The following is a 20,768-nucleotide window of genomic DNA, read 5'->3' as shown; positions in this document are numbered from 1 at the left end:
TGTACTATCTCCTAAAAGTGGAACATCTTCGAAGGCAAAGAAAATAAGGCTCTCAAATGATGGTGAGAGGGACGTTGACATACTGAAGACAGCATTATTGCAGGATATCGCATCAGTTATATGATAGGGAAATGCTTCTATGGAGAAATCCCAAGGATTTTGTCTAAGAAGAGAGTTGCATAAAGCATTAGAGGAAATTGGAATTGCGCCACACTTATATACTGAGTCATACCTTTTTCTTACCAAGAAATCTGAGAGGATGATGCAATTCCTTGGTTACCCAATGGAGTATGGCAAGGAAACTTTAGAAAGCATGATGTATGACTTTGAGAATCGTTGGTAACTCTTCTATAGACGGGATTGTACTTTCTTAGAGATGTCTATCGTATTTTATACTTGACTCCGTTTAGGATGTGGTGTCTTTTGTGGATGACTTTGAACTTATTTTGGATCTTTTGTAGATGATTTTTAACTCTTTTTGGATCTTTTGTGGATAATAAATTCCTTGTTTTAACACCCATTTTTCTTGACTCAATTCGTGCTATTTGCTTGATTGGTCTTACGATGTTGTGGACTTTTTATTCCCCCACAAATGTATTGAGTCACTTTGCACTAGAGGTCTTCATAAAGCCAACTTGTAATAACAAAAAATATTGGTGATGCATTTGTTGGATTTTTTTGTCATGATATCAGAAGTTTTGAATCACTAGGGTCATGCACCTATGAAAAAATATTAGTCATGACAGGTGAACTTTGAAATTTTTGAAATATATTTGGTGAAAAATAAAGAGCAATGATTAGACTGTTTCATATTAGATTCAACTTTTAACTAAAAATTTTCTCAAAATTGAAAGAAAGTGAGGGTTGGAAAAAAAGAAAGTGAGGGTTGGAGATGCTGTTATATAGTGACAAAATATAAAAAGGTTATTTTAGTAATATAACATAAAATAGTTTCTTTTATTTTCTCTTATAAAATCTAACCAAACAAGAATGAGAGAAATCACAATAATTTCTTTGTTTTCTTTTCTTTTATAACTTAAGTAATCATTTCTTTTCTTTTTTTCCTCTCATAGATTCCCAAACATAGTGTTCATCTTCTTGTCAACGCCGCCGATCGCTTCCGTCGACTCTACCGCAGATCACTGCCGTCGCCTCGCCATTACCTCTCTCTCTCTCACTCCTGCCACTGCCAGAATCTGAATCAAACCACCACCTTCACAATCGAGGCCTGCATCATCGCCATCAACGTCTCCATTCTATTCGACTCTGGCGCTACTTGTTCCATCTCTAACTACATCGTTTGGCACATTCACTGGTTGAAACCCTTGCTACTTCAACAACGGTGTGATGGTGATAGTTCTGGTGAAGTGGAGATGGTTTGGGCACATGAAGTAGATTGAGAGATAGATGGAGATCTAAAAGAGCGGTTGGATCTACAAGCTATTGGAATTGACTAGCGACGATAGCAAATGTGAGAGAACTATGATTGGGTTCGGTGGTTGTGAAGATGATGAGACCGTCAAGCAACTTTGAGAGTGTTCTTTTCTTTACTTGTCTTTGCAAGTATTTATATATCTAGATCTTTAATTCATTCATTTGATTTCCATATAAAAACCCTAAATAAAACCCCATATATAATTTCTTAAACTATTATGGTAACCTTGTTAGTAGTTTTAAAGCTATGGATCTTAGATCTGGAGTAAGAAAAGACAGATATGTTAGGAGAGAAAAGGAAAGAGATGGTGAGATGTGGTGGTGGTGGTGGTTGTTGATTTTAACAGATAATGACTTTAAAAATAATAATAATAATAATCATGTGTCTAGTTGTGTTTTGATTATCCTTTTTTTTTTCTTTTTTATTGTTGTTGTTATTGCTGATGATAATGTGAAGAAACAAATCTATTAAACAGATACGATAGATGTGTTCAAATTTTCAACATATAATAGGATTTAAGTAGATAAAATAATAAATCTGCTCAAAATTTGAACAGATAAGGGATTGGTATTGCAACAAGGTTAATTTGGCTCTATATTTCAACAGATAGAATTTAGTTTGGCTAGGTATTTCAACAAATAAAAAAAAAATTAAACAGATAGTTACAAAATTAAACAGATAAAAAGATATAATTCAAAAATTTGAATAGATAGCTGAAAATTTTGAACATGTGGATATAAATTAGAATAGATAAAGGGGAAAAAAATTGAACACAAAGCTACAAAATTAAACAGATAAAAAAAATAATTTAAATAGATAGGTATAAATTTGAACAGATAGCCAAAAAAAGTTAAAAGATAAAAAAAATGGTCACAAATAAATTAAGGGGTAAAATTGAAAACAAAATATCTTTCAAAACAAATAAAAAGATTTCTCACCAAACTATTTCACAAAGGGTGAACCTCTCACCAATAAAAATATCCATTGAACTTAATGCCTTAAAAATAATTGCTAGAGTGGATTTATCATCATCATCAATTTTCTCGATTAGTTATAGGGAAAGACAATAGTTTTTTTTTAATTATCTTATTTATTTAGAAACCTCTATGATTTTGGACTATTTTGGGAAGATGATTAAAAGTTATCTTTCAACTTTTAATCCATTTTGGGTCACATTATCTCTCACATTTTTTACACTTTTTTTTTCAAAAAAAAAAACCAAAAAACCAATATTTAATCATCTTCCCAAAACAACCATTTGTCTAATTTTTCTTTTATTTTTTGTTTACTATCCTCTCTTGAATTTAACTTACATTTCTTTTATTTTCCCTAAAACCTAAGCTGTCATTGAAGTTTATTTTTTTATTAGCGAAAGTCAATTGTTAGTTATTAGATTAATACATGTGGGAGTTAGTCTTCCCATCCTTGTAATGCTCCAACTGTTTGCCTTCTAATTCAACTCCTCCTTAGATAAAGTTGAACTATAACCTCTTATTAGGACTAAGCCCTTTAGAGGGGCTCTTTTTCCCACAATTACTCTTTTTATTATGACATATGGTCAGGTCATGCAGTATTTTTCTTAAAAATAATAATCTAGTTAATATTTTAGGGCAAATTAAATTATTTTAATAATTCAATGTTAATTGTTAAAATTAATGGTTAAAATATTAAAGTGATAATTCGAGTGGCAAAATGAAATTTTTTATCAAACAATTGTAACATTGTTAATGATTTATGAGGGCAAAGTGAAATGTTTTCAATAATTAGTATGTTAACTGTAAATATAAGATGCGGTTTGGTAAAATTTACATTTACTATTTTTATTTACAAAAACATATTGGTACACATATTTTAAAAAAATGAAACGAAGTGAAATGGATAATCGATGAAAGGTAGTGGCTAAAGAATGTATGAAAGATTGTAGCCAGAAAAGTGGTTATTTGTTGACAAAGATAGTTGCTGGAGGTGGTTCATGATGGTCAAAAGAGATTATTGACCATTAGTGATGAGGGAGAAGGTGGTTCAATTTTTGTCCCTGGCAAAAATTGAATAGTGCAACCAAAGATGGTGGCTAAAGGTTTCCGTTGGTGGGAAGTGGATAGTTACGACCAAAGATGGTTGTCGACGGAAGAAAGTGGTCATCAAATGAAGTCACTTACAATGGTGACCGATAGTGGTGATGAACGATGAGTGGTAACAAGAAGGGTTGGGAGTATGAATGAATGGAAAAAATAAAAAAAATAAAAAAATAAAAAAAATAAGGTAGCATTTGGTAACGTTTACGTTTGTAGTTTATGTTTACAAAAATTTTATAAATTGGTTCTGTTTATTTTTAAAAAAATATAAACTATAAACGTGTTTGGTTTGGACAAAATATTAAAAAAAAAAATTAAAAATAAAGTAAAAAACATGAAGCATAGTCTCTTCTCATCATCTAGTTCAATCTCAATCAACCAATCTCTGTCATCTTCGTCCCACCTGAAGAACAATCTCTGTGGCGACTTCCACTCTCAGATCACCGAAAAATCGCAGTTCGATGAGCTATCTGAGTCGGACTCCGAGTAGTACAACGACAGCGATGGGTACCTCTCTTCTTTATCCACCAAGACGTTGTCATTTTGTTCGCCTTCTTTGCCTTCATATACTTCGTATATCACCTCTACTAGTGCTCTTATGTCCCATTCAACCAACGATTCGGCGTAAAACAGGTTCGTATTCAATCCCATTTCAATTTTGGACTCGGAATCTGATTCGATCAAGACCCATTTGCGATCTTCGACTGTCGAATCATGATGATAATGGGTTTGTTCAAGTTCGGTAGAATTGAATTCCTTTTCGACCCTTTGAATCGCTCCTAATCTGAGAAGTGTGACTAGTATAATTCCAGTTGAGATCAGCACTGGTGAGAAAATGATTCCCAAGAAAAGTTAAGCTACCTTACATATTGCCCTTGCCCTTGTGTTTTATATTTAAAAACCAACGTAAACTCATTTTTTAAGTTTATAAGTTTTGGTCAAATTTATAAACAGATGCCAATCATTTAGGTAGCCTTTGGTAACGTTTACGTTTTTTGTTTATGTTTACAAAAATTTTATAAACTGGTTTTTGTTTATTTTTAGAAAAAATAAACAATAAACGCGTTTGGTTTGGACAAAATATTTGAAATTTTTTGAAAACATAAACTAAAAAACATGTTTGTTAAGGCCTAAAATATTTATTTATTTATTTATTTTATTTGTTTTTGACAATGGGATCATACACATTGTAATAAGCATCCATAATAACCATATTGATACAATACCAACCATAGATAAATTTAATAACCATATTAGTGTAATGTTCATAACAACTTACAACCATAATAACAACATCTCAATTCTTCCGCAAACCATAAAAAAACATCTTCCACAATCTATTATACGCATAAATAATATTTCAATTGGTTCTGATAGATTCCCAAATTTGACCAGCAATTTGATTCCTTACATCAGACATGTGACGTAGTTGAGGTTGACTAATGTCTACGTCAATTGGTTGCTGAGAACTACTTCCTGCATGTGTCGAGCTGCTACTACCACCTCCACTAGGCCCAGCATCTTCAACGATATGATCTGGATTGGCCCATTCAGCGAACAATGTGTCACTTTGAGAATGTATCCTTATCTAGTTGTGTATTGTACAACATGCATGGGGATATATCTCTGCGTTTTAGTTGAATACGGAGGCATGTCTCTCAAAATTGGAAAATGAGCCTTCAAGACACCGAAGCATTTCTCAATCACATTACGCAGTGAGGAGTGTCGGTAATTGAACATTTGCTTCTTGTTTCTTGGTTGTTGACGTTGAGTACGAAACTCATTTAGATGGTACCTCTCACCACGGTATGGCGATAAAAAGCCATACATATTTGTATAACCTGAGTCGACAACATAGTATTTATCTGTTCAACATGTATGTATCTATTATTATGGGTTGGCAAAAGAATATTCATTGTAAATTAACAAAGTGCCATATAATACGTACCTGTTGGTGGAATTGGAAATAAATTTGCTGGATCATGTACGGTTTCAATGAAGACTCTTGAATCATTTGAAGTGCCCTCCCAACCGGCCAATCCATACGTAAATCGCATGCCAAATGAGCAAACACATATCACATTTTACGTTGTAACTGTATGCTTACCCCGATATGGTATTTCCTCTAATGCTGACTGTAGACCGCTCGGAACTTCGCTCCACGTGCGAGAGTGCGAATTGTTGTTTTTAGCTACTACAGTTCGGATTCGTGTCACGGTTCTGAATCTAATCTCACAAAGTGCAATGTAAGACTGATAAATCACCAAAGAGTCCAAATCCGGCAAATCGTTTTAGAAAACTAATTTTAATCAAAAAGCACCAAACATGGACTGCTTTGCTAGATTTCAGAGTCGCGACCTAAATATTTTGTTTTGAAAAAATTTAGGAAACCCTAACTCGTGCCTAAGGCCACGTGTCCGTCATCACCAAAGTTGTCTCGGCTCGGGAACTTGGATACGAGAGGGGAAGGTCATGCAATGAGCACCCCCGCTCGCTCGATCAAAGATCGGCCTTTACTAACATGATATGTTGTTTTTTAAAACACATATGTTCTTATTCTGATTTATTAGCTAGCTTACTATGTGATGCGCATAGCATACAAGTATAAATTAAATCACTCAAATTGGAATAAAACATCTTATGTTTGTTTGTTTGAAAATGGTTTGAAGTTGCTACTCGCAAGTAGGCTAAGCCGCGGATTTTGCCACCCTCAAGTGGGCTTAGGAAACAATATGATGATTTGCCACTTCAAGTGGGCTTAAAACTCACATTTTGATGAATTGTCCCAATTCAAGCAATGAAGCCTTCATCCACAGGCATTCATGCAGTTCAACACTTAAGCAGTTAGCCTCATGGCAAGCACGCTATACATGGCAATCACTTACACACATGCAAGGATGCTAAAGTGTAAAAGCTTACCTAGTACTTCAAGCCAAAAAAGGAAACTAGTTAGTAATCAATGCATGATCCTAGCTATGTCAAGAATGCCTAATGTAACACATGCAAAATGCAATTAAGATAGGCTTGGCTATTCTAAGGTGTCATGTGAATGCAACACTTGATACATGTATTCAAATAGGAATTGAAATACAATGTAGTTTGTATGATGCGCCGAGCCTGGTGCATGCAAGACAGATGAATGATTGAAACATGCGAGCATAAGTATGCTAATTGAAACATGTCCTAAAACTAACCATCGAAAGCTGGTAAATAAAAGGGAGAAAGAAATGGGGGTTGGAAGACATGCATCACACACACGCACACTTATTACAAAATTCACCCTCTCGACGGAGGGTCCGAATAATAAGCTAACTAGCTAATCTAAGCTAATTAAACTAAGAAAAATGCTTGGGAGCACTAATTAGTGCTCCCACTAATTAGGTGGCAGTGGGTCCCGTCATTAATGATGTGATGTTTTGGTCTTGGAGTTGTGTTTTTTTTTTTTTTTTTTACTTTTTTAATGCATTAGTGCTATTAGTGATGATATTTTTAGTGGGATGAATCATTGTTGTTAAACTAATTATTACAAAACAGAACTAATTAACTAACAAGTTAACTAATTATTATAAAATGCAGCTAATTAACTAACAAGCTAACTAACTAGTTATTACAAACACAAATAAATAGCTAAGCGCATTAACTACTTAAGTACAAAGCCAATACATGAGCTAGCTAAGTAAAGAAGCTAAGTAAAGCAAATAGAAGCGGCCTTGGAGCGAGAAGCGCATGCATGCTCGGTTGCCTCGTTCGGAAATCCATCGCGATGCCCCAACTTGCGTCTGTTTTCAATTATTCTCAGAACACTGTACAAAACTCCAGATAGCTTTTGCTCCACCATGGGAACCTCCAGGAGCATGGCCGACCACTTAGTGGTGTTGCCAACCACTTGCCTTTGTTGCAGATTAGAAAAAGTGGTCGGCCAGCCACTTTTACTGGTTTGCCAACCAGTTTTTGTTGCACTTCTCTAGTTTGCTACAGTAGAGAACAAGAAAGGGTATGGCAATGTATTTGCAAGATATGTGTGCACAACCATCCTCCCTATCATTTCATGATATCAAGGGAGTGTAGTTCTCGACTCTCGGGCCACCAATCGAGCATCGCAATGCACGATGGCCGAGATGCTAAGATTGCACGAATCAATGTAAATGAATGCACAAAAGACAAATAAGAGCCTCTGCCTCTATCATGCTTGATCAAGAGGGTCGGGGACCGAGAATTCAGGCACGTTTTATCACTCCAAATATGAAACGTCCCTCGTTCCTCGTGTTTGAACTAACACCCTATCCAAACACAATGCAACACTAGCATGCCGAACACAATGCAATGCATGCAAGCAAACAACAATGCAATGAAACAAGCATGCAAACATGAGGCAATGCAACAACATTCAAACCACATGCTCAATGGACTTAAACCGAATATAGACAAACCTCAATCATGCCCAAAACAGTGGCCATAATGCTATGAAATGCTAGCATGAAAGGCAAAATGGTGATATTCATGCAATGGCCTATCCATTAAGCACAAGAGCACAACTCTCAAAAATACTCAAGGCTACAACAAATATTACTTTTTATAACATTTAATTATAGCATTCTTTTCAAAATGTTATAAAATATTATGAGTTAATAGCATTTTGTAATAAAATGCTGTAAAAAGTAATAGGTGGTGACATTGCTTTTTTTAATAACATTTGTTTTAATTATAATAGCTTTTTACAAAAGCTATGTAAAATTATGTAAATTTAAAACTTTAATGACATTTTGTGAGTGCTATGAAAAACATTAAAATAAAATCCCTTAATATTTTCATTGGTCTTTTTCCTACCTTATCGGCACCACTCTCTGAAGCAGTTTCCAATCCTACAATAAGCCCTCCTCAAATTCCTCTTTTGTTCTACATCTGCTAGAGTATTCTGGAGTCCATCACAAAGCTCATTATCTCTCTCTACCTACTTCATTATCTTTTTCTATGAATTATTGTATCTACAATATATATATATATATATGTGTGTGTGTGTGTGTGTGTGTGTGTGTGTGTGTGTGTGTGTGTGTTTTGAAGATTACGACTGGTTAAAAAAATCAAAATTGTTGAAATCTAAATGTTTGATAAATTACGATGAGTTAAGTTTTATTTCTGTAAAAAAATAATTAATTAATTAATTTTACTTGGTTTCATATGAAGCCGTAAATAAATAGAAGAAACGCTTAGAATTTATATTATGAGTACCCCATATGGCTTTTCTCTTTGTTTTTCTTAGGTGATTTTGCTGGATGAACAATTAGAGGTTTGTGGACTCCCTTGATTCAGATTTTTTCATTTTCCTTTTAACTTGTTTCTTCAATAGTGTTTCACTCTTACCAATTTTTTGAGGCTTAGTAGATTTTCAATTAAATGGTTAAACCCTTTGGTGGATAATTGGGTTATATCTATAGTTTTTTTTTTTGGTTCTAGTAAAATTGATGCTTACTGTTACCATTTTTTTAAAAAAATAAAGATCCTAAATTTTGATTTCTATTTTACTTTTTTATTGGATGTAGATTGCTCATTACATGTTTGATAATATGCTTAACTAAAAAATATCCTTGACTATTCATGGCCGAGAATTGGGTTTTTTTTTGTATCTGACTCTGTTTTGTTTTTGAGAAAGTGATTCAAAGGTGGGGCAAGAACTAAGCCAGTATCTTAGTCATGATCATGCTTTAATAAATTGGTGATACTCCCAAGTAAACTGGCATTACTTAATTTTTATTTTTATTTTTTTGCTTACTTGCAAGCACCTTAAGCTACCATTTGAATATGCATTCTATTTATAATCCATTTAATTCATTGGAATGAAATAAAATGGAATGACCATTCCTTTGGCTCCCTTACGAAATGATCTTTCCATTACATTAGTGTATGATGTTCTATTTACAATGTATTTTTATTATTTTTGTTAGTCGATCAAATATGAGAATAAACATTTTTGATGGAATGATCATACCATTCCATGTTGGAAAAATGGTTTAATATAGGCATATTTTTTAGCTCAAAATTGAGTGGGCCCCAAACGTCTTTTGGGGTAGGTCCGAAGAGGTGATGTGTTCCTTGCCACGTGGCAAGTCATACATGGGTCCGAAGAGGTGATGCGTTCCTTGCCGCATGGCAAGTCACATGGTGAAGACGGAACGTCAAAACCATTTATGAGTGAATGAGAAGTTGACATCGTTTTCGGATTTAACATTAATTTTTTAGATAAAAATTCTTTTGAATTTTTTCAATAAAAAAAAATTTATTGTGGGAATTTAATTTAATTCTAAATTCTAATTTTGGGTTCCTAAGTGGCTTTCTAAAATTTGTACCTCTTACTTTATTTATTAAACTATTCAATTTGTTTAATATATAAATATATTCAATAGTTTAATATATATATATATTCAAAATAGTTTATTTCATAAAGGTAAAATAAATTTGAATTCCAAACAGGTTGTTTGACCAACGGATCTTTTCAAATTTGTTTTCAATTTGCCTCGGTCAACTTTATTTGAATGTGATACGGGCAGAACCTGTTCACTACAGTTTTGCACCTATTCATTTCCTTAATGCACCTGTTCGGGTCATTTATTGTTGCCTATAAATACTACATTCCAGCAATGTTAAAGCCCCGGAAAAAAAAAACCAGTCCGTATATTCCGATATTGCTGTCCATTTTGCTCTAAGTACATATATTCTTCATATATTAGATTTAGAAAAAATATTCAGAGAGTTAGAACACAGGTTTGGTTCGCCGAACAAATTGTTTGGTGTACTACTACAATTTGTGAAGATCATTGTATCCTGGGAGATAGACGCCACTCAACCGTAAGTACCGTAGCGGGGCGAATCTGTCTTAAGGACAGGGTGTCACACACTCGACTTGGTCTTGTAATTTTTATTTGGTTCGACAAAATAAATCCGGTGTGTTATTTATTTATTTTGTTTGAATTTATTTCTAGTTATTTTATTTACACAAAAGATTGTTCCAACAATCTTAAGACAGACTCGAATTATTCTGTTTACAGAATTTTTCGTTTGTTTCCCTTTTTCATTCTTCGTACATAATTTCGGAAGAAAATTATTTTCTGTAGATTTACAAAATAATATTCTGGTTGGAAAAACAAATAGTGATTATATGCTATTTGATAGATAGTAGTAATATACTGTCTCTTTTCTTTGACAACAACTAGTAGTACGATACTGGTGTCATTAACAATTCAGAATATGTTTTTGTGAAATTTTTTCAGAAATTAATTTTGAGTTTTAGAAATTATTTTCTGAGTTTTTATTATTGAAGTGTTACTGAAATTAATTTTCTGTGTAGAATTAATTTGGTTAAATAAAATTTTATTTTATTTCCAAATTAATTGAAAAATAAAAGTTATTTTCTTATTTCTTTTATTTTACAGAATTTAATTTCTTGTGTGGAATTATTTTGGTTAAATAAAAATTTATTTTATTTCCAAATTAATTGAAAAATAAAAGTTATAGTTTTATTTCTTTTATTTTACAGAATTTAATTTTCTGTGTGGAATTAATTTGTTTAAATAAAATTTTATTTTCAAATTAATTGGAAAATAAAAGTTACATTCTTGTTTCTTTTATTTTTACAGAATTTAATTCTGTGAATTTGGTTTAATTTTCTGTGTAGTGTAAATTCTAATTATAATTTTGTTTTATATATTAGAATTGATGGCTACTGAAACTAATGCCCAAACAAGTACTACTGTGGTGGCTGCAATGACGCCAACCCTCTCTCCTGTGGTGACAGTGCCAATAAATCATGGAGAAAAGCCAGAGAAGTTCTTAGGAACTGACGTTAAAAGATGGTAACAGAAAATGTTGTTCTATCTTACAACTCTGAACCTGGCTCGTTTCCTCCGTGAAGATGCTCCTATCCTGAAAGAGGATGAAACCGACTGGCAAGTGGTTGCTGCGGTTGATGCTTGGAAACATGTCGATTTCCTTTGCCGGAATTACGTCTTGAACGGACTTGACAACACATTATACAACGTCTACAGTCCAATCAAGACAGCAAAGGAACTTTGGGAATTGTTGGAGAAAAAGTACAAAACGGAAGATGCCGGCTCAAAGAAATTTGTGGTTGGCAGATTCCTGGATTTTGTAATGGTTGATTCAAAAACTGTGATCAGTCAAGCTCAAGATTTCCAACTCATTCTGCATGACATTCACGCAGAAGGTATGTCTCTCAGTGAATCATTTCAAGTTGCAGCCTTAATTGAAAAATTACCAAAAGGCTGGAAGGAATTCAAGAACTACCTCAAACACAAGCGCAAAGAAATTTCTATGGACGAATTAATTGTGCGTTTGAGAATTGAGGAGGACAACTGCAATTCTGAAAAGCGAGCTGGTAAGCATCCTATGGAGTCTAAGGCAAATGTGGTGGAACATGCTTCAAAAATCAAGAAACGAAAGTCTTCTGGAGAAAGTTCATCACAAGGCTCTAAAGGGGGGATAATAAAAAGTACAAGTTTAATGGCAAATGTTACATCTGTGACAAAGAGGGACATCGGGCCAAAGATTGCCGTAGCAAAGGCAAAAGCAAAAGAAGAACAAGCAAGAAGCCTGCTCAAGCCCTCATGACTGAAGTGGACAATATTTCCAATGGTATAGATGATATCAATCTTTCTGCAGTTGTTTCCGAGGCAAATCTTGTCGAAAATCCTAAAGAATGGTGGGTGGACACTGGTGCTACTCGTTATATTTGTGCCGACAAAAAGATGTTCACATCTTATTCTATAGTGGACAATGGTGAACAACTTTTTATGGGCAACTCCTTAACTTCCAAAGTTGAAGGACAAGGAAAGATTGTACTTAAGATGACATCTGGAAAGGAACTCACTCTCAACAATGTGCTGCATGTACCGGACATTCGCAAGAATTTAGTTTCCGGATCTTTGTTGAGTAAGAATGGGTTTAGGCTAGTTTTTGAAAGTGACAAGTTTGTACTTACCAAAAACGGGATGTATGTAGGAAAAGGTTACATGTCTGATGGCCTTTTCAAGTTAAATGTAATGACCATTGTACCTTCAGTTATTAATAATAATACATCTTCTTCTTACTTGCTTGAGTCTTCAAATTTATGGCATGGTAGACTAGGACATGTTAATTATGGATCTATACGTAGATTAATTAATATGGAATGTTTACCTAAATTTAACATTGATTCAAATCATAAATGTGAAATTTGCGTTGAGGCAAAATTATCTAAAACTCTTTTTCATTCAATTGAAAGAAGTACGGAACCACTTGAATTAATTTATAGTGACATTTGTGATTTTAAATCAATTCAAACTAGAGGTGAGAAAAAATATTTTATCACTTTTATAGATGACTATATTAGATATAGTTATGTTTATTTAATTCGAACAAAGGATGAAGCTTTGGAAACTTTCATTCAATATAAGAATGAAGTTGAAAATCAACTTAGTAAGAAAATCAAGAAAATTAGAAGTGATAGAGGTGGTGAATATGAATCACCTTTTGGTGAATTTTGTAAAGAACATGGAATAATTCATCAAACCACTGCTCCTTACTCACCTCAGCAAAATGGAATTGCTGAAAGGAAAAACAGGACTTTAAAAGAAATAATGAATGCCATGTTAATAAGTTTTGGATTACCTCAGAACTTGTGGGGGGAAGCAATACTTTCTGCTAATTATATACTTAATAAAGTACCCCGAAAGAAAGTGAATCAAACACCTTATGAATTGTGTCATGAAAGAGTACCATCCTACAAATACTTAAAAGTGTGGGGGTGTTTGGCTAAAGTGGCTATTCCTAGTCCTAAAAAGACTAAGATAGGTCCTAAGACCATTAATTGCATTTTCATTGGTCATGCTAAGAATAGTAGTGCATATCGGTTTTTGATTCATAAATCAGAACATACCGAAATGCATATAAATACTATTATTGAGTCTCGGAATGCATCATTCTTTGAACATATATTTCCAAAGAAGACTGGACAAGAGACTAGTACTAATAAAAGATCTTTTGATGCTATTACTAGTCAGGATTAAGAACTTGATCAAGAACAAGAGTTAGATCAAAATGAGGAAGAAGAACCTAGGTGTAGTAAACGTGCTAGAACCTCAAAATCTTTTGGTCCAGATTTTCTAATATTTTTGTTAGAAAATGAGCCTTTAACTTTTAAAGAGGCTATGTCCAGTCCTAAGCTCCTTTATAGAAAGAAGCTGTCAACAGTGAAGTTGAATCCATCTTGCAAAATTACACTTGGGAATTAGTGGACTTGCCACCAGGTTGTAAACCTCTTGGGTACAAGTGGATTTTCAAAAGAAAATTGAAAGCGGATGGATCAATAGACAAATACAAGGCAAGACTTGTGGTTTTAGACAAAAAGAAAGTCTAGATTACTTTGACACATACTTACCGGTTACTAGAATAACATCCATTAGAATGCTAATTGCCATTGCATCTCTATACAATCTAGAAATTCATCAAATAGATGTTAAAACCGCTTTCTTAAATGGTGAGTTAAATGAAGAAATTTACATGGAACAACCAGAAGGGTTTTCTGTTCCAGGAAAAGAAAAGAAAGTGTGTAAATTGGTTAAATCATTATATGGTTTAAAACAAACGCCAAAGCAATGGCATGAGAAATTTGACAAGGCAATGATGTCAAATGGATTTAAAATTAATGAGTGTGACAAATGTGTTTATATTAAAAATACAGATAAAGGTTATGTCTTTGTATGTCTTTATGTAGATGATATGCTCATCATTGGTAGTAATAATGACATGATCAAAACTACCAAGAAATGTTGAATAAACATTTTGACATGAAGGACATGGGCATTGTTGATGTAATACTTGGTATGAAAATTACCAAAACATCAGAAGGATATGCTTTGTCACAATCTCATTACATTGAGAAAATACTTGACAAATTCAGCAAAGATGATGATCATCTTGCTAGAACACCTATAGATGTTAATTTGTATCTTTCTAAGAATGTACAGGAAAGTATTTCTCAATTAGAGTATAGCCAAATTATTGGAAGCTTAATGTACTTGATGAACTGCACTCGCCCAGATATAGCTTATGCAGTAAGTAAATTAAGCAGATATACGAGTAATCCGGGAGTAGAACACTGGAAAGCAATTATAAGGGTTCTTAGATATCTCCGATTTACTCGTAACATTGGGCTTAATTATACTAGATATCCAGCAGTACTTGAAGGATACTGTGATACAAATTGGATATCAGATACAATAGACTCAAAGTCCACTAGTGGGTATGTCTTTACTCTTGGTGGGGCGGCTGTATCTTGGAAATCTTCCAAACAGACTTGTATTGCTAGGTCTACTATGGAATCTGAATTCATAGCTTTAGACAAAGCAGGGGAAGAGGCAGAATGGTTTCGCCACTTCCTTGAAGATATTCCAATATGGCCAAAGTCGATGCCTGCTATATGCATACATTGTGATAGTCAATCAGCAACTGGTAGAGCACAGAGTCATATGTATAACGGTAAGTCTCGACACATTCGTCGTCAACATAATACCGTAAGACAACATAGCGGATTCACTAACCAAAGGGTTAGCAAGAGAGTTAGTTGAGAATTCATCGAGGGGAATAGGACTTAAGCCTATTAAATAAGAGTTACCACAACGGCAACCCAACCTAGTTGACTGGAGATCCCAAGATCTAGGTTCAAAGGGACAACCGAGTTGTGATTGACTCAGAAGGATCACTGTGGAGTCCAACTCCTACCCATTTCTATGATGAAATAAGTGATGTCTGCAGCGTTAAAGGTTAAGTAAAATTTTAATGATTTTTATATCTAGGTAAACCTAGTGGAGCATGGTAGGATACTCTTCATAAGAATCACCTATGTGAGTGTGAACTGGGCCGGTTCTATGAAATTTGTGAAGGGCTACAATTCTCTAGAGCACTCATGAAAGACCAGGTTGTTCAGGGCCAAAATGAACACAATAGTGAGAACTAAACTGTGTCTGGGAATATACTGTGTGAGTTCTATTGTCTTGGTTTACACAAACGGCTGAACAGTTCAAGACATCATGTTCACTGGTTAGCTAGTAAATCCGATAGTGTCTCACAAGGGAAGGTTCAAAGCCAAAAGCTACCTATCCTTTGCAGAATATTTCCAATTTCTGTACTCTCTGTAATTAGATCATGTTGTTACATATTCTCTCCGTCAAATTCCATTCATGTGGGGGATTGTTGGAAAAATGGTTTAATATAGGCATATTTTTTAGCTCAAAATTGAGTGGGCCCTAAACGTCATTTGGAGTGGGTCCGAAGAGGTGATGTGTTCCTTGCCGCGTGGCAAGTCACACGTGGGTCCGAAGAGGTGATGTGTTCCTTGCCGTGTGGCAAGTCACACGGTGAAGACGGAACGTCAAAACCATTTATGAGTGAATGGGAAGTTGACGTCGTTTTCGGATTTACCATTAATTTTTTAGATAAAAATTCTTTTGAATTTTTTCAATAAAAAAAAATTATTGTAGGAATGTAATTTAATTCTAAATTCAAATTTTGGATTCCTAAGTGGTTTTCTAAAATTTGTACCTCTTACTTTATTTATTAAACTATTTAATTTGTTTAATATATAAATATATTCCATAGTTTAATATATATATATATATATTCAAAATAGTTTATTTAATAACGGTTAAATAAATTTGAATTCCAAACAGGTTGTTTGACTAACAGATCTTTTCAAATTTGTTTTTAATTTGCCTCGGTCAACTTTATTTGAATGTGATACGGGCAGAACCTGTTCACTACAGTTTTGCACCTATTCATTTCCTTAATGCACCTGTTCGGGTCATTTATTGTTGCCTATAAATACTACATTCCAGCAATGTTAAAGCCCCAGAAAAAAAAATCAGTCCGTATATTCCGATATTGTTGTCCATTTTGCTCTAAGTACATATATTCTTCATATATTAGATTTAGAAAAAATATTCAGAGAGTTAGAACACAGGTTTGGTTCGCCGAACAAATTGTTTGGTGTACTACTACAATTTGTGAAGATCATTGTATCCTGGGAGATAGACGCCACTCAACCGTAAGTACCGTAGCGGGGCAAATCTGTCTTAAGGACAGAGTGTCACACACTTGACTTGGTCTTGTAATTTTTATTTGGTTCGACAAAATAAATCCAGTGTGTTATTTATTTATTTTGTTTGAATTATTTCTAGTTATTTTATTTACACAGAAGATTGTTCCAACATTCCACTCTATCTAGTGAACCAAATACTATCTTAGGTGGCCTTTCTGACTCTTGCCATTTAGATTAAATTTAAATTAGTAATCAGATTTTATAACGGCACGTCTTCATGATGTGCTATAGCAATCCATGGTTATTAAGGCAAGGTTGAATCACTTGAGTTTTTAGATTATTTAATTATCCATACTTTCTTTAATTATCCATACTTATTTACTAAATACTTCTATTGATTATTATTTTGCAGTTGGTGTCTTCAAAAAAAAAAAAATGAAAGAAAAAAAAAAGAAGAAGAAAAAGGTACCAAACAACAAGAAGCAAGCTTGAAGGATGAGAAGTCTCTAGTTCAAGAAGTGGAGTATTTGAATGAGTTTTATTTTGAAATGTACATTTGGAATTTGAGCCATCTTTTTTTGATATGGAGATTATCTTTTGGTATTGTATTAAGACAATGTAATTACTTTCTTTCTTGAATGAAGGTTGTATTGATGAATTGTTTTTCACTACGATGATATGATTCTTTTTGTAATGAATGAAAATATTAATTATATTTGCAATTTTTGGTTTTCAATATTAAGTTAAATGAAATAAAATGTTTTATTTTTATTTGGAATCTGAAGCAACATTAGCTATTAAAAACCTACCATGGAAAAGGTATTTATAGCATACAAAACAAATGCTATAAAATGTGAACATACTATATTGTAATGTTCATAGGTAAATTCGTCAGATTGTTATAGAAGATATTTTATAGCATGAACAAATTGTAATGGTTATATTTTTGAAAGAATATTCAACAATTTTATAGAATTTTAGAAATGTAATAATATGTTTTTTTTTATAGCATTTTAGGAATGTAATAATATATTTTTTTATAGCATTCATTCATAGCATTCTATAAATGCTATGAAAAGTGATAAGACTTTTAATAACATGGGCTAACATAGCATGCCAACAAATGCTATTGTTTACTTAAGATAGCATTCATTACATGCTATAAAAAGTAATATTTATTGTAGCGAGGAGTGACAAATGCAAGAGTGTAGCCACACTATAAGTATTGAAATTAGGTATGAAATGATGCCAAATCACTCAAACCAAGCAAGCATAGCATGCAAGAGTCCTTAAGCATGAAAGCTAGTGAAGTGGACTACACAAGAGGCGTGCAATGCATGGCACAAATGGATGAACCAGCCACAAACAGAGCTCAAATAGGTCAAAACAAAGACCAAAACATGCTGAGATGGGAGCTCAAAAGTCTAGGTATGCATACATACGAGCTAGGCCACAAACAAGGCAATAATGCATGACCCTTAGAGGCACTCAAAGAGTGAAAGAAGTGGGAATATGGCAATGCTATATGCTTTGAAATGTCATGTTAAATGATGCCAAATCATACACGTCCCAAATGAAGCATGCTATGGTGCTCAAAACTTGAAACTAGCATAGGCACTTGCACTATAGCTATGCAATACATGAAGCATATGGCCAATACAATCCAAAATAGTCTTAGAGCATGCCAAAATGACACTCAAACATGCACGGAGTATAGCCAAAACAAGCCAACATGAAGGGCATGAGGCATGGAATATGCAAGGCCAAAAGGGAAGATTACACTACGCCTACCAAAGCCAAGCATGAGATGGCTTCGCCAACAAAAATCAGAGTTATATCATGGCAAAATAGGACCAAATACACACTGAAATAGTGGTCCAAAAGGCTACGCAAGATGGCATACACAAAGGCTTATGTTTAAAGCATAAAGCATGAGCCCTCCAAAGCATTGAATGAATGAAAGATGTGAGGGCATGGAAATGAAACATGCTCTAAAATCACATAACAAATGATGCCAAATCATGCAAATGGCTCAAGCAATGCATACTAGTGGACTCAATACACAAAACTAGTGAGCTAGAATGCACTATGGCTATACAAAGCATGGCATGCATGACCAAAATAACATAAATCAAACCTTAAGCATGGCAAAACATGGCCAAAAGCTTCTTGGAGTTAAGCCAAAACATGTTAGAATGATGGTCCAAAAGCATGATGCATGTCAGGCTAGTGAGAGGATTTGCACTACAAGTGCAAGGAGCATGCAAGGGGCTATCAAACCAACCCAAAACAGAGTTATGGCATGCTAAAACAATACCAAAAATAAGCTGAGATAGAGCCAAAATATGCTAGAAAGACATGCTACTTCATAAGGCATACAAGGTTAGTTTGTAAGAATTACACTACAAGTGCATAAAGCGTGCAAGGGATGGCCAAACCAAGCCAAAACAGTGATATGCCATACTGAAATAAGGCCAAAAATATGCTGAAACAAGCCAACACAATCTTAACAAACATGCTCAAACATGAGGCATACAAGACACAAGGAGAGGGGATGACTCTCTCCTATTTAAGACCTCAAAACGCAAGTTTTACCACTGAAAATCCACTGGATTTCAGTGGTTAAAAGGCCAAGAGAAAGTGACCTCAAGGGCCTAAAGTGATGGTGCAAAACAAAGCCAAACAAGGCATGCAAGGGAGTAGATCACCCCCAACACCAAAGAAGCCTTAAACAAACACGTTAAGCACTAAAAATCAGAACTTTTTGCAGTAAAAAGTTAGGCCTAAAACAACATGCAAATATGGCCAAAAGCTTAATAAAAAACAAGGGTTTAAGAGGTTAGAAGCTCACCCTTGTAGAACAACTTTAGAGCAACAACTCCAGTAGTTTTTTTGGATCAAAACCAGTCCAAGAACACCAAAACCAACTTCAAAGTGCCTCAGCAACAAGAGTATGGTGTTTCACTATGTGTTTGTGTGCAAAAGTGTGAAGAATAGGCACTTTTGAGCACAAATATGAAGTGAAATGAAGGAGTATAGAGATAGATGATATGTATAGCTCAAGCAACTTTTTTCTGAACCTGGAAAAGGGAGAGAGGGCCTCCCTTATATAGAAAAATCAAGCCACAAGCTTGTTGAGGAAGCTAAGAGCTCCAAGCCATCCCTCCATACACGTGTATGGAGGATGGTTTCTGTGCCTTCCAGTTGTCACAACTGGCACCAAAAGATCTTTAGAAAGGTGTAGGAAAGTAAGTGGTCGGCCAGCTACTTTCACTGGTCGGCCGACTAGTGAAAGTGGTCTCCCAAAAAGAAAAGTGGTCGACCAGGGGGAAGAATGGTCTAAACAAGGAAAGCAAGGTGGTGGCATGGTGGGAGACCACTTTTTCCAGCTGCAAACCACTTGTAGACCACCAAAAGTGGTCTACAGGGAAGAAAACTGGCTGGCGGGGAAGAAAAGTGGTCTACGGGGAGAGAAATTGGTCTCCAACCCTTATTTCACCCTCCAAGCAAGGAAAACAAGGTTTGTGCCAAAAACAAACCAAAAATGATGCAAGGCAAGAGTTTGGGGGTCGAGGCGCGCAACCGGAAGCCCCGAAAACTAATCTACGGGCACCAAAAGGTGGTCTACGAGGAAAAAGTGGTCTACGACCACAAAAAGTGGTCTCCCAAACCTTGGTGTCCCTTTAGACCAAGGCAACAAGGCATGGTTCGAAAATCGGGCCAAGAGAAGAACGTTAAGCGGCCCCGAGACAAGGCGCGCGACCGAAGGCTCCAAAAATCGAAAACTAGCCTATCAGAGGGAAAAGTGGTCTACGACCACAAAAAGTGGTCTACAGACCTCTCTCTCTCTCCAGGCAAGGTCAACAAGGTTTGGTCCACAAACCGAGCCAAAACACAAAGAGTTCAAAGGCCCGGAGGCAAGGCACTCAGCCGAAAACTCCGGAAACTTGAAACGAGCACAAACAAGCACTATCATCGAGCGCTCAATCGATGACGTCTGAGTCTTAAGGTTGGTTAAAAATGGGGTGTCTACACTGACACCCTTGCAGATATGTGGGTACTATTAATTGCTCCAACACAATCCTATTTGACAAATGACTTTAATAATGCAGGATATTTTACTAAAATTTATACTTCAAATATTCTGTTAGTGATTACCTTAAAAAAAGGA

The sequence above is a fragment of the Camellia sinensis genome, chromosome 4 (genome assembly GCF_055761805.1).
Source record: "Camellia sinensis isolate YWXY chromosome 4, ASM5576180v1, whole genome shotgun sequence".
In the NCBI taxonomy this organism is placed as follows: domain Eukaryota; kingdom Viridiplantae; phylum Streptophyta; class Magnoliopsida; order Ericales; family Theaceae; genus Camellia; species Camellia sinensis.
The sequence above is the reverse complement of the archived record's forward strand: the minus strand, read 5'-3'. Positions refer to the sequence as shown.